The following is a 12,500-nucleotide window of genomic DNA, read 5'->3' as shown; positions in this document are numbered from 1 at the left end:
TATTTCTGTAGGCATTCTTTGCCTAGCTTATAAATTATTATTGATTTTAGTGTCTATACAAATAGTTGCGCTTCTCTCACATAAATTCTTTCCTATGCGAGTGAGTCGAAACATTCCAACAGTTTCTCCCAACACACGGCAAAAAATTTTTCGGAGCCAGTTCCACAGAACTGCCTCCATTGTTCCTAGAAATACAGACCTTTCGTAATTACCGCTTTAGTTGGATCAGTTCTGCCACACGGAGCACAGGATACTTTCTCCACTCAAGTGCTTCCATTACTATTATATAAAAGAAATGTATACACCATGCTCACTAACGGAGCTAGAATGTGTGCCCCGGGGTGGCCCCTACGTTTGCCGCATCCAGACCCCTTTAAAAGTGCCGCCCTGGCGGACCACACCTACCGCCCCACGCCAGCTATGCTAGTGACACTCCAATATATGTTATGTTCCATTGCACCATTAGTATTAGCAAACATTGGCATCGGATTGGCATGCAACAGAATTTCTTGTGTAGTCTTTCTTTTTCTATATATTCTTGTCCGAATCTCATCTCTCAGGCCACTTATGCCTTTCGCTGTTTCATTATCGATAAATTACTAACTCCCTTCTTTGTGCCGATTCTCATCTCACTGCCTCCTTTTCTTCCTCACTGCAAGGATTCTGTTTCTGTCAGAGCACGCGAAACACAAGAACCAGTATGGTTTGAATGTCCAAGACTATCCGTGTATCATGACAGCCACCCGACGCTTCTATTTCGATAGGAGGACACACGGAATGGAATATTGCCCGAGTTATTCTGCGCTCCTTAATTATACAACGCTGTCTACAAAGAGGAATGCTATCAAGCGTCTCATATGAATATCTAGTCCTATATTCAGTTTAAATATTCAAATTCCACCAAGAAAGATTTAGTTATGTGAAAGGCTTAGTGAAGAAGACGGAAGAGTTGATTTAATCCATGCGTTTTAGGGTACGCGTCACCGAGAAGGGATTCCATGCAACAATTTGCAAGTCAAAAATATTTGAAACTAAAACATGTCTCCCTTGAATTGAATCTCTCTATTTGATTACAAAACGGAGAGATTACGACATTTAGCTGACCCCAACCATCCGTCAGGAAAGAGGGGTTTTCATAAATATTTATTGATAGAATCATAAGAGGTTTCATGTGAATAAGAACTGTGAATAAAATTACGAAAGCCAATGAAAAATATATAAAGTTCAGTGCAGTTTATGTCTGAGAATCTGAGAAGATAGGGAGCTGAAGACAATGAATTTCTGAGAATTCGTCTTTGTTTTCTAGCAGAAAGTTAATCTGGAAATAGTATAAATTGCAGGAATGAAAGTTGGTACGGAAAGTGAAACGGAAGATGCTGTGAGAAGTTCCATTCAACCGGTTAAGTGTGTGTCAGGTAAAAAACAAAACAAAAACAAAAAAGGAACAAATAAAAGCAGTAGAGTTTTATAAAGAAAATATGCAGAAATTGTATAACCCTAGGCCGGAAACGAAGCCCAGATTTGAAAAACCCGTAGACCAAAGTAACAAACAAACAAAAATAATAAAGCATGAATAAAATTTAAACCTGATGCTTGATGCACAACCAGGACACCACTTGGTCCAATCAGAACGTCAAGTTCTAGAGTTTAGCCTTCCTTCTTAGTGAAAGCTATAATGTTTGCAAATGCAACGAGATCTTAAGATTTATCAATATAAAGATCTCCGTAACAACGAAGCCATTGTGTGTGGGTGTGTGTATGCACACATTCCTTGCCTGTTTATCAATATAAAGATTTCAGTAACAATGACGCCATTGTATGTGTGTGTATGTGTGTGTGTGTGTGTGTGTGTGTGTGTGTAATCCTTTATGTGTTTCAGTTATTGCAATTACGGACTGCGGCCTTGCAGGAGCACTACTTTTAGACGAAGAAATAGACCCCATAACTTATTCTCCGTAGGCCTAGTTCTTATTCTCTCGATCTGTTTAGCGGAACCGCTAGGTTACGGAGAAGTAGAAACACCAACACCGGTTCTGAAGTGAAGGTGGGGGACAAACACACAGACAAAAATACAAATATATACATGTGGTGCTATTAAGTTAGACATGGCCTGGACCGATCTCTGGTCGAAACATATCTGAGTTTATCTAAGTTTTTATATATATATATATATATATATATATATGTGTGTGTGTGTGCGTGTGTGTGTGTGTGTGTGTGTGTGTATGTGTGTGTGCGTGTGTGTGTGTGAATATATTCTTTTATTCTTTTACTTTTCTCAGTAACTTGACTACGGCCATGCTGAGGCACCACACATAGGCGAACAAATCGACGCCAAGACTTATTCTTGGTAAGCATAGTACTTATTCCAACAGATTCTTTTGGCGAACCGCTACGTGACAGGGATGTAAGCACATCAGCTTCAGTTATCTATCGATGAGAGGTGAAGATAAACAGAGACAGATAGACAGGCACCCCTCCCCAGATATATATATATATTTATATTTAACATTTCTAAACATAATTATAACTTAAAAGATTATAGTTTTAATGATTTTTATAATGATAAACCTAATTATCTGAATTATGAGAAATTTTATTTAGTTATTTATCGTCTTAATAATAGTAGGAATTTTGATGATGTAAAGCCTAAATTTAGTATTAAAATAAAAAATAAAAGAATAGTAATAAAAATTAAAATAAAAAAAATTTAATTCAATTAATGAAGATAATAATTTAATACTATCACAAATAATTATAGTTATAATAATGATAGTTATAATAATTATAATGATAATGATAATATAATAATAAAAATAATAATAATAATAATAATAATATTAATAATAATAATTATAATGATAATAATAATAATACTAATAATAATAATAAATAATAATAATAATAATAATAATAATAATAATAATAATAATATAAAAGATTTAAATAAAAATAAAATTTGGTTAATCATTCCTTTTTGGCTCAGGTTAAAAAATCTCATTAAAGAGATTGTAAATATAATTGAAGTATTTATTAGGGATAATAAAAGATATTATAATATTTTTTCTAAAGATACTTTTGATGTTGGTTATTCAACTACTAATAATATTGGCAATATTATTTCTTCATGTAATATTTTTAAATTAAAAAAATTCTATAAATATAGATTAAATATTGATTCCAATATTAATAATAAAGATTTAATTTATTGTACGTGTAGGGATAAGTCCATATGTAAATTTTAACAATTATTGTAAATTAGATAATGTAGTCTATAGGTGAATGGTAACTATAATAGATGATAAGAATTTGAATAATCGCTATTTAAATACTATTTATATAGGGTCCACTTCGAATAATATGATATCTAGAATTTCTCAATATATGTATTCTTTTAGGATTAAAAATCTTATAAATTCAACAAGTCTCAGTAAATATATCTGGGACCTTAAATCAAGATCTATTAAATATAAATTAAATTTGGATATTATTTGTTGGGCTAAATCATATACTATAGGGAGTAATAATTGTTCTCGTTGTAATAACGAAATTAAGGAAATATTATTTAATAACAATTATGCGTTGGTAAATTTTGGACGAACGTAAAATTAAATGTAAATAATAATTAAAGTACCTTTACAATAGATTTAGCTAATAAATAAATAATTATATTATTTTTAAATATTTATTATAATAATATAAATCAATTCCAACATAATAATATATATTTGATTTAACTACTTATTATTTAGACTTTAAATTTATAGTAAATAGTCATTTAAATTTAATGCTATAATAATTTTATGTACCTATATATTACATTTAACTTATCTTTAGTATATATTAAAACTTATTCAATCTTATGTGGTTTATTTATTTATTGTAGATATTATTTAATAGTATTAGAGTATATTTTACTATTCTATTATATATTATATTAATATTTTAAATAAAATGAAGAAAATTATTTGTTGGTTATATAGTTAGCTTATTTAATGAGTTTGTCTATATTTGAACCATTTCTTATTTTGATTGCAATATTAATGGTTTGTACAAACATTGTGTATATTAATTAATTTTAATGTATATTTAGTGTCTTATATATATATATATATATATATATATATATATATATATAGAGAGAGAGAGAGAGAGAGTGAGAGAGGGAGATTTTAAAGTATATTTATTAATTAATTATTTTATTATTCTTGTTTATTTTTAACCTGATGAGTAGCTATATTTATATCGATGTGATTTTACTACTTCTATAATCATTTCTTAAATATAGCCACGAAAACGTGTCGTTATTCTACCTAATATATACGTTATCATTATTATTTTTTTGTAATTTACTTAATATTCAGTATATTATTGTTATTTTAATTTTAATATTTCTATTATATGTAATTTTCTAGATGTTGTAATTTAATTGTTCATTTTGAATCGATAAAAGGTGTTTTTATCTTAATTTATTTATATATATATATATTAATATATATATATATATATATACATTATATTTTGTGAAATTTGATTTAGTATTTCTAAATTGAATTTTTCCTCTAAGTTAGGAATAATATTCCCTCAGATAATAATAACTATATATATAACAGTAAATGGTGGGGTGGTGTTGACCACACGTGGAGAAATGATAGGCAAGGAAAAATTATAAAAAGGCAGAATTATAAAGAGGCAGAATTGAAGGTAAATTTTAGTGAAAATGGGTGTATGGAAAATTAAAAAAATTTTTTTTTTAATATATTAACTCTAACCGGTTGTCGTCGCATTGCGACTTTTCAAGAATTGTAAGGTGAAAAGAAACTTTTTATGATTGAGGAGGGGGAAAAAAGAAAATTACATTGTTTTTTGCAAAAAAATAATAAACATATACAAAAATTAAAAAATAGGTACACCGATACATTGTAAAGTGTTTGTGTATCTGGAGTTCAATGATAGAGCTTGGGAAAATTCCCTTGGAGGATTGAGATCCACGTGATTAAATCCATGTGGTGTTTAATTTAGGATGTTTGTTAAATGAATGTCAAAACAGGAAATGGGGTAGGAGTCATCCAGTTCCTGTGAGTAAGGAGAGACAACTCTGTGGATTTTGTGCTCTTCAATTGGGGTTATAAATTTTTTGTAAGACAGGATATTAATAAACCTTTAATTATAAAATTATCATTTTAGCTTCATTTGCATTATCTTTTTATATAGAATTGTTTGCTAACTTGACATTCAGATTTTAACACTTTATTTATATTGTTTTCTAATTATATTAATTTACATAAACCAATTTGTAATTTCATTTCAGATTGTTATGTCATATATAATAATAATAATAATAATAATAATAATAATAATAATAATAATAATAATAATAATAATAATAATAATAATAATAATAATAATAATAATAATAATAATAATAATAATAATAATAATAATAATGTCTGTTATGATTTGGTTCTTAGGTGTTTTTATAATTAGGAGATCAAAGAAAGGGAGATGATGTTTGCTGAATTCCATAGTGAATTGCATGTTGGGATGTATGTTGTTCAGTATGGTTTTGAATTCCAGAAGCTTTTCATAAGATTCTTTCCATATGATGAAACAATCATCCAAATACCTTTTCCAGTTTTCCTTTAGGTAGATGTGGAAAACGTGTCCAAATTTCTGGCGTGATATCTCATAGAGTGATAGTTCGAAGAAGCCCATTATGAGGTTCGCAAGGACTGGTGCAGCCTTGGTACCCATCGCAATACCACATTTATGACGGTAGTGTGTGTTATCGAAGAGGAAATAATTATTTGTCTGAATGAACTTGAGTGATTCCGTAATGAAGTCTTGTGAATGCGGTCAGGGAATGTCTCTGGGTGTTTCTCTAGCCAGAAATCAATTGCCTCAATACCATATTTATGTGGGATGTTGGAGTAGAGGTTGATGACATCAAAGGACACCAGGAGCGCCTCCTCGTTAACTGTTTTCGGGAGGTGTTTGAGCATGTCCAGATCATCCTAATGAAACTTTTGATGTGAGTAAGGAAAGGTTTCAAAAGGATATCTAGGAAATTACTCAAGCGGTGTGTTTCACAGGAGGTGCCAGCCACGATGAGCCTTAGTTTTAGGTCCTCCGGTGCTTTGATGTTGATGTGGATGTCAGAGGAGAGTTTGCAGGTTTCGGTGATGTATTTGTTTTTATGGATTTTAGGAAGGCCATAAAAAAGGCTAGGCTTGCATTTGAAATTGGTGATATAATCCCTTTCTTTTTCTATGAGTCCCTGACCGAGTTGGAGTATGTGTGTGGTGAGGTTTTTGATTGTTTTTTGTTGTTTATAGTTGTTAATAACCTCATAGAAAGTGTTGTTGTTGTTTAGCATGGAAAACACTAGGTGTTTATAAATCTTCGTGTCCATAAGGACCACAGAACTCCCTTTGTCGGCTTCTTTGATGGTAAGGCTTTAGTCCAGTTGTAGTTCACGTAGGTTTTTCCATTCCTCCCAACTGAAGGGGAGACTCTGGATGTGTTTGCAAAAATCGTCCAGTGCCTTCTTTCTTCCTTTTGATGGTAGGAAGTTACTTTTGTTTTTGATCTGTCAGAGCTTCTGTTAAACGAAGTTTTCTGCAGAATTCAGAAACGTCGTCCTTTCAAACAAGACCCACCCCAAAACCTGGATCTTTAATCATTCTAACACCCCTCCCCCACCGACAAGAACCATCAAGAACCTCCCATACACTAGGAATTATCCCCTCCTCAATGCTCCCCTATCTCACACTAATAATAAACAAGGCATTCTACCCACACTGATACATATAATACCCACCCAACGAACCCCTTACAGTCCTCCGCTCTTCCATTGCAGGGAGAAACGGAGGAAGTCGTTGGGTGTCGACCTCAACGAGAAGAAACAGAAAGGTGAGCAACGGTGGTTGCTCACGAGGAGACGTGCATGTTGCGGGAGAAGAGGAGGACCCTTCGGATGTGCCGACTCCCGCACCGAAAGAAGAAGAAAAAAGAGGAAGAAAAACGGGAGACGGTCAGTGGATGTCGCTGTGCCGTCGAACGAACCCGATGTTCCTCCGGTGGGAAGTGTGCCACCGGATCGAGAGGCTCTGTCAGTGGGAACTGTGCCACTGACAGAGCAGGATGAGACCTCTCTCTGTGAGGAAGAGGTTGTCATTCCCTGTCTCAAGGGAGGGCCTGTGGAGTTATACTTGGACAGTCTACTAGACCGATAGCGATATGATTCGATCTGTATAGACTATCCAAGTTGGCCTCCGCAGGTGGCTGCAGAGGTCATAAATCAGAAAGTATTAATTGAGGCCAGGAAGACCTGTAACAAAGAAGATTTTGTTTCCCTCGGTCCGAGCCTGCCGATGCAGGCTTTCCTGCAGGCGGCAGAAAACTTACTTGGGGGCCCGGATGAGGAAGACGAAGAATAATGAAAAATATATTTTTGTAATTTTTAATTTTAATTTTTGAATTTTTTTATTACAATTTTGATTTATATTGATTTAAATTGAACAATGATTTCGCGGGGTTATCGGTCAGCGGGCGCCAGTACCTTTCCCATTATTATTATTTTTTTCCATCTTTGTCGTTTTCATACACGTTAATGTCTCTGTCCAGCCCGCGGCTACCTTTACCTATGTACGACCTTCATGGTCAATTCGATGAAATAAAGTAGATATACCATACGCCATATACATATATAAATACATTATGTTGAACATTTTTAATATTAATATAACATAGAGCATAATTATTATGGCTTAACTCCAGCTTTGACGAAAAGGTAAAAATTATTTATTTTGGATATTACAATTGATTTTCTTTGTATTAGGATGTATACAATGATAACCATATTCTAACTGTATGTTACTGGTAATGGAAGAATTGGTGACGCGCATCCTCGATGATAGTGATGCTGTTGACATCGTTTTATTGGACTTTGCCAAAGCTTTGACTCGGTTAACCACCGCCTATTACTTGTCAAGCTTCAAGCATATAGTTTCCATCCGGATATTGTACGATGGGTTGGTGCCTTCCTCTCAGATTGCTCCTTCCAAGTCCAAGTTAATGGTTCGCGATCCGACGTCTCCAGTGCGAGCAGTGGCGTGCCTCAAGGTTCAGTGCTTGGGCCCTTATTGTTCTTAGTCTTCATAAATGACTTGCCCGACGAACTCACACAACACACCCTTCTATTTGCCGACGATGTCAAACTGGTCGCTCCTCGCTGTGATATAGAGGATCTTCGTCGATGCCTCCACCAAATTTAGAGGTGGTCTAACGAATGGGACCTGTGTCTGAACGTGTCAAAGTGCTGTCATCTGCCTGTTTGCTCTCCTCCTGCAACTCAACTTGATTTCGAGCCGGGTCGTCTGCTACTGGAGAGAACCGATCAGGTAAAGGACCTAGGTATCTTGGTGGATTCCTCCTTTTCGCCTTCGGCCCAGTGCGTCCATGCTGCCAACAAAGCACGTGGAATTCTGTTCTTGATTCGACGGTCATTCGGAATGCTCACAGCAGCCATATTCCTACCACTCTATGTCACGCTGGTGAGACCCATATTGGAGTACGGGATTCAAGCCTCTTCTCCTTATCTCCTCAAAGACATACAGCATCTCGAAAGAGTCCACAAGCTGGCTACCCGCATGGTTCATGGTCTCAAAAGTTTTTCCTATGAAGAATGGCTGAGGACGCTCGACCTTTATTCTCTAGAAAAACGCCGCCGCCGTGGTGATCTCATTCTCGCCCACAACATCATAAGCGGAAAGTGTAACCTCTCGAAAGAGCTGTTCTTCACTCCGGCTCCAGAGCGTCGGCTGCGGGGTCATTCCGAAAAGCTCTACCTGCGACGATTTCATCTCAATCGAAGGAGAGGAGCTTTCTCCGTCCGGGTTGCGGATCCGTGGAACAAGCTGCCAGACGAGATGGTGAAGATGCCGACGACCGCTTTGTTCAAAGCCTCCCTTGACCTCAAGTGGCCTGAACTCTTTACATGAACACCACCCTGTACTTAACTCCATGACCCCCTACATGGCCTTGCTATTTGCTTTTGAGCCAAATTAACTAACTAACTAACTAACTAACTAACTACCTAACATATGTTTATGTTCATTTATATTTGTATACATATATTATATGTATGAATATATAGATATATACTAGCATTAAAGACCCGTCGTTGCCGGGTCATAGTGCTAGTGCATGTATATATGTGAATGTATATATATGTACATATTACATGTACATCTATATATATACATCTACACATAAAATACAAAATACAAAGTTATATCTTGATATCGCTAGTGATAACAATACTCAAAATATATAACAGACTGGAATTGTTAGCCCGTCTCTTATAATTTCGATCAATTGTATCTTGTCCTCCCTCTTGTATAGAAGTGTGGCTACAATCCAGCCTACCTCTACTTCGGGGGGGGGGGATTAAAACATTTTTTCCGGGACGTCCTACGTCTCAGATATAAAGGTAAAAATAAAACATTTCCACTTTGCAAGTTCGAGTCGAGTACTCCCTCGAACCTTGCTTCTATTGTGGCGAATTTACCGCCTCTGATTAGATAACTTTCATAGTCGCACCAAGACACTTTTCGAAGGTGCTTTCCTCCATGTTGTTTTATTATTACCCACAAGGGGCGAACATAGATGGGACAAAACAATCTGATGATGGGGTCAGACAAACGAGTGGGTTTTTACAATAAATCGGATTTAAAAATTTTCATGAATTACAATAAATGGACAGAAATCGAATGATGGGACAGACCGGAAGACATTACGGGTGGAGTGGGTGCGGGTTTAGCTCGGACTCCACGAGCCCCGCCTCCCCACTGATACTTTTGGTTGCGCTTGGTATTACATTTATGTTGTATCTTTCACTCACAACCTTCGTGCTACATCCTTCCATCGTTCTTCATACACTCTCCTAGTCAGGCATATTCTCTCCAGCCCTATCTTCCTTTTCAGGTGAAAGATGAAATAATTCATCAAACCAGGGCCGGAGATGAACTTGCCTGACTGTAAACCTTTCATTCTCGTCTTCCATATCACCTCTTTCGCAATTGCTACTACAACGAGAAAACGAAACTTACCTTCATTCACGAGGAAATCCGGTGGGTCAATTTTTGTAATCGACTCAGTCGACAGCTGTACTCTTCGTGTACCTGACAACAGGTGTTCGGCATAAACCCACACCTCAGACACGTCCGGACAATGAACAATAGCGTGCGGGACGGTTTCCCTATCCCGCCCGCATCTTGGACATATCGGACTGTCTTGGCCACCGTGCCTTGCGAGTTTATCCCGAACAGGTAGAGCTCCTCTGTAGCATTGCCATGCCAGAGACTTCTGGAGGTTGTCCAGTGTCCTCGGCTCGAACGTACGTCGGAACAGACTGGCCAGCTGATTATCGTCGAGACCTAGGGTTTCCCCCAAGGTATCTTCACATTCCGCCTCTACCAACCCTCTATAGAAGAATGTGGTGGAACCCCCACCGCAGGCGTTGCCCGAGCGACGGAATAGCAGGAGAGCCTTGCGACACTCCGTGTACCAAGTACCAAGTTTCGATCTACGATTCAGCCAGGTTTCCCATCCACCGAAACTAGTGAACTTGGGAAACATCAGTTTTGCTAGCGAAGACCACACCCGTTCACCATCCAGGTAGAGCCACAGATGTCTTAACCTCAGCGCATGTCTGCGCATCATCAGCCAAGGCATCCCTAGCCCACCCTTTAACGGTTGTTGACAGCAAGTAGAGCGTTTCACAAGTGCTTTCCCGCCCTTCCACAAGAAGTAGAAGAGCTGTCTTTCCAGCTTGATCAACCACGAATCAGGGCAAGGAACGACGGAAAGGCGGTAGGTGATAACCGATGCGATAAACACATTGGCCACCTCCGCCCTCCCTTTCAGGGATAGCCACCGCCAAGACCAGGTCTTGGCTACTGCAGCCACCTTGCTCGTTACCTCGCCCCAATTCTTCTCTATTTGGAGGTCTGGACCGAACCAGACCCCTAGCAGTTTAATCGGACCCTCCGTCCAACGTCCCACGACGCTGTCAGGAGGCAACGACTTGCCTCTCCAGGTGCCGAGTTGCAAGCCGACTGACTTTTCGCGATTAACTTTTGCTCCTGTCACCGTCTCGTAAACCCCTATGGCCTTGCCTACTTTACATAGGTGGTCCATTTCGGTTACGATGATGGTGATGTCATCCGCGTACGCTGACACTGATTTTCCATTACCTGGCTGTCTCGGGATGCCGCTCAGTTTTCGCAGTAATGGCTCAAGAGCCATCACGTACAAAAGCGGGGAGAGCGGACACCCTTGACGAACCGAGCGTTTGATTTGAACGGCTTCGACAAGAAGCCGTTCACCCGAACTACCGAGTCGATGTTATCATACATTTGGATAATCCACCTGAGGAAGCCAAGGCTCAGCCCGAACTGTGCCAGGGCAGATACCAGGTAACGATGGTCGACCCTATCAAAAGCTTTAGATTGGTCTAATTGGACCAGTGCCCCACCCTTGCCAGAATCACTATTAGTGGAGAAAATATGATATTGCTATGGGCTCGCTCTAGGCAAGAAGTTGAACATTTTTTTGCCTATGAAACTACATGGACCCTAAGTAAGGCATGTGTAAAATTTGAATGAAATTGGTTGTGTAGTTCTCAAGTTTTAGGGAAGCACACAGACAGACACACATTCTCAGTTTTATATATATATACAAATATATGTTTAATCTTGTTTCGTAATTTTCTGATATGTTAGAATCTATTATAATATGTATGGTCTAGTGACTATTACTATAAGTATAATTATATTGCTATTTTTGATATAAATATAATAATAATAATAATAATAAGAAGAAGAAGAAGAAGAAGGAATGTATATATATATATATATATATATGCTTAGACACATACAAACATGCATACATATATATGCATATTATGGTTAACATGCAAAGACACAACCGACACCTACACATGTATGTATTTCATTGTACGACCGCGTGTCGGTGTACGTGTGAAATGAGGTAGTAGTAGTAGTAGTAGTAGTAGTAGTAGTAGTAGTAGTAGTAGTAGTAGCAGCAGCAGCAGTAGTAGTAGTAGTAGTTGTAGTAGTAGTAGTCGTAAAAGAGGTGGTGGTGGTGTTAATGGTATTGTTGGAAGTGCTGTTGGTGGTGGAGGTAGTAGTAGTAGTAGTAGTAGTAGTAGTAGTGGTTGCAGTAACAGCGTATATAAAAGTCGTGCGCTTTACATCTTGAGCGCATTTGCAGACAGCTTCGCAATTCGTTGTGGTTCAGCAACTCAGAAGGTAAGTTTGTTTCGTTTGCGTTTGTGTGTATGGATGTCTGTTTTGTTTCACCCTTTTTAAGTTTTGACCGGCCACCCTCTTAATAACGGAAAGCATCTTGTTTTGCTCGTCATCTGTTAAATCTTAAGAAGGATTTTGCAAATTTCATTTAGTTTCACACGTCGT

At 37.2% G+C, this 12,500-nt stretch overlaps 1 long non-coding RNA gene across 1 annotated transcript in view; it reads left to right on the top strand.

Annotated features, from left to right (window-relative positions):
- Positions 1-12,296: 12,296 nt before the first annotated feature.
- The window catches only part of LOC115215538, a 27,796-nt gene continuing 27,592 nt past the window's right edge, over positions 12,297-12,500 (top strand). The window contains exon 1 of the long non-coding RNA XR_003882002.2: positions 12,297-12,335. This is a non-coding gene — a long non-coding RNA (uncharacterized LOC115215538). The remainder of the gene's footprint in view (positions 12,336-12,500) is intronic.

Source organism: Octopus sinensis, linkage group LG9, assembly GCF_006345805.1.
Source record: "Octopus sinensis linkage group LG9, ASM634580v1, whole genome shotgun sequence".
Taxonomy (NCBI): domain Eukaryota; kingdom Metazoa; phylum Mollusca; class Cephalopoda; order Octopoda; family Octopodidae; genus Octopus; species Octopus sinensis.
The sequence above is the reverse complement of the archived record's forward strand: the minus strand, read 5'-3'. Positions and strand labels throughout refer to the sequence as shown.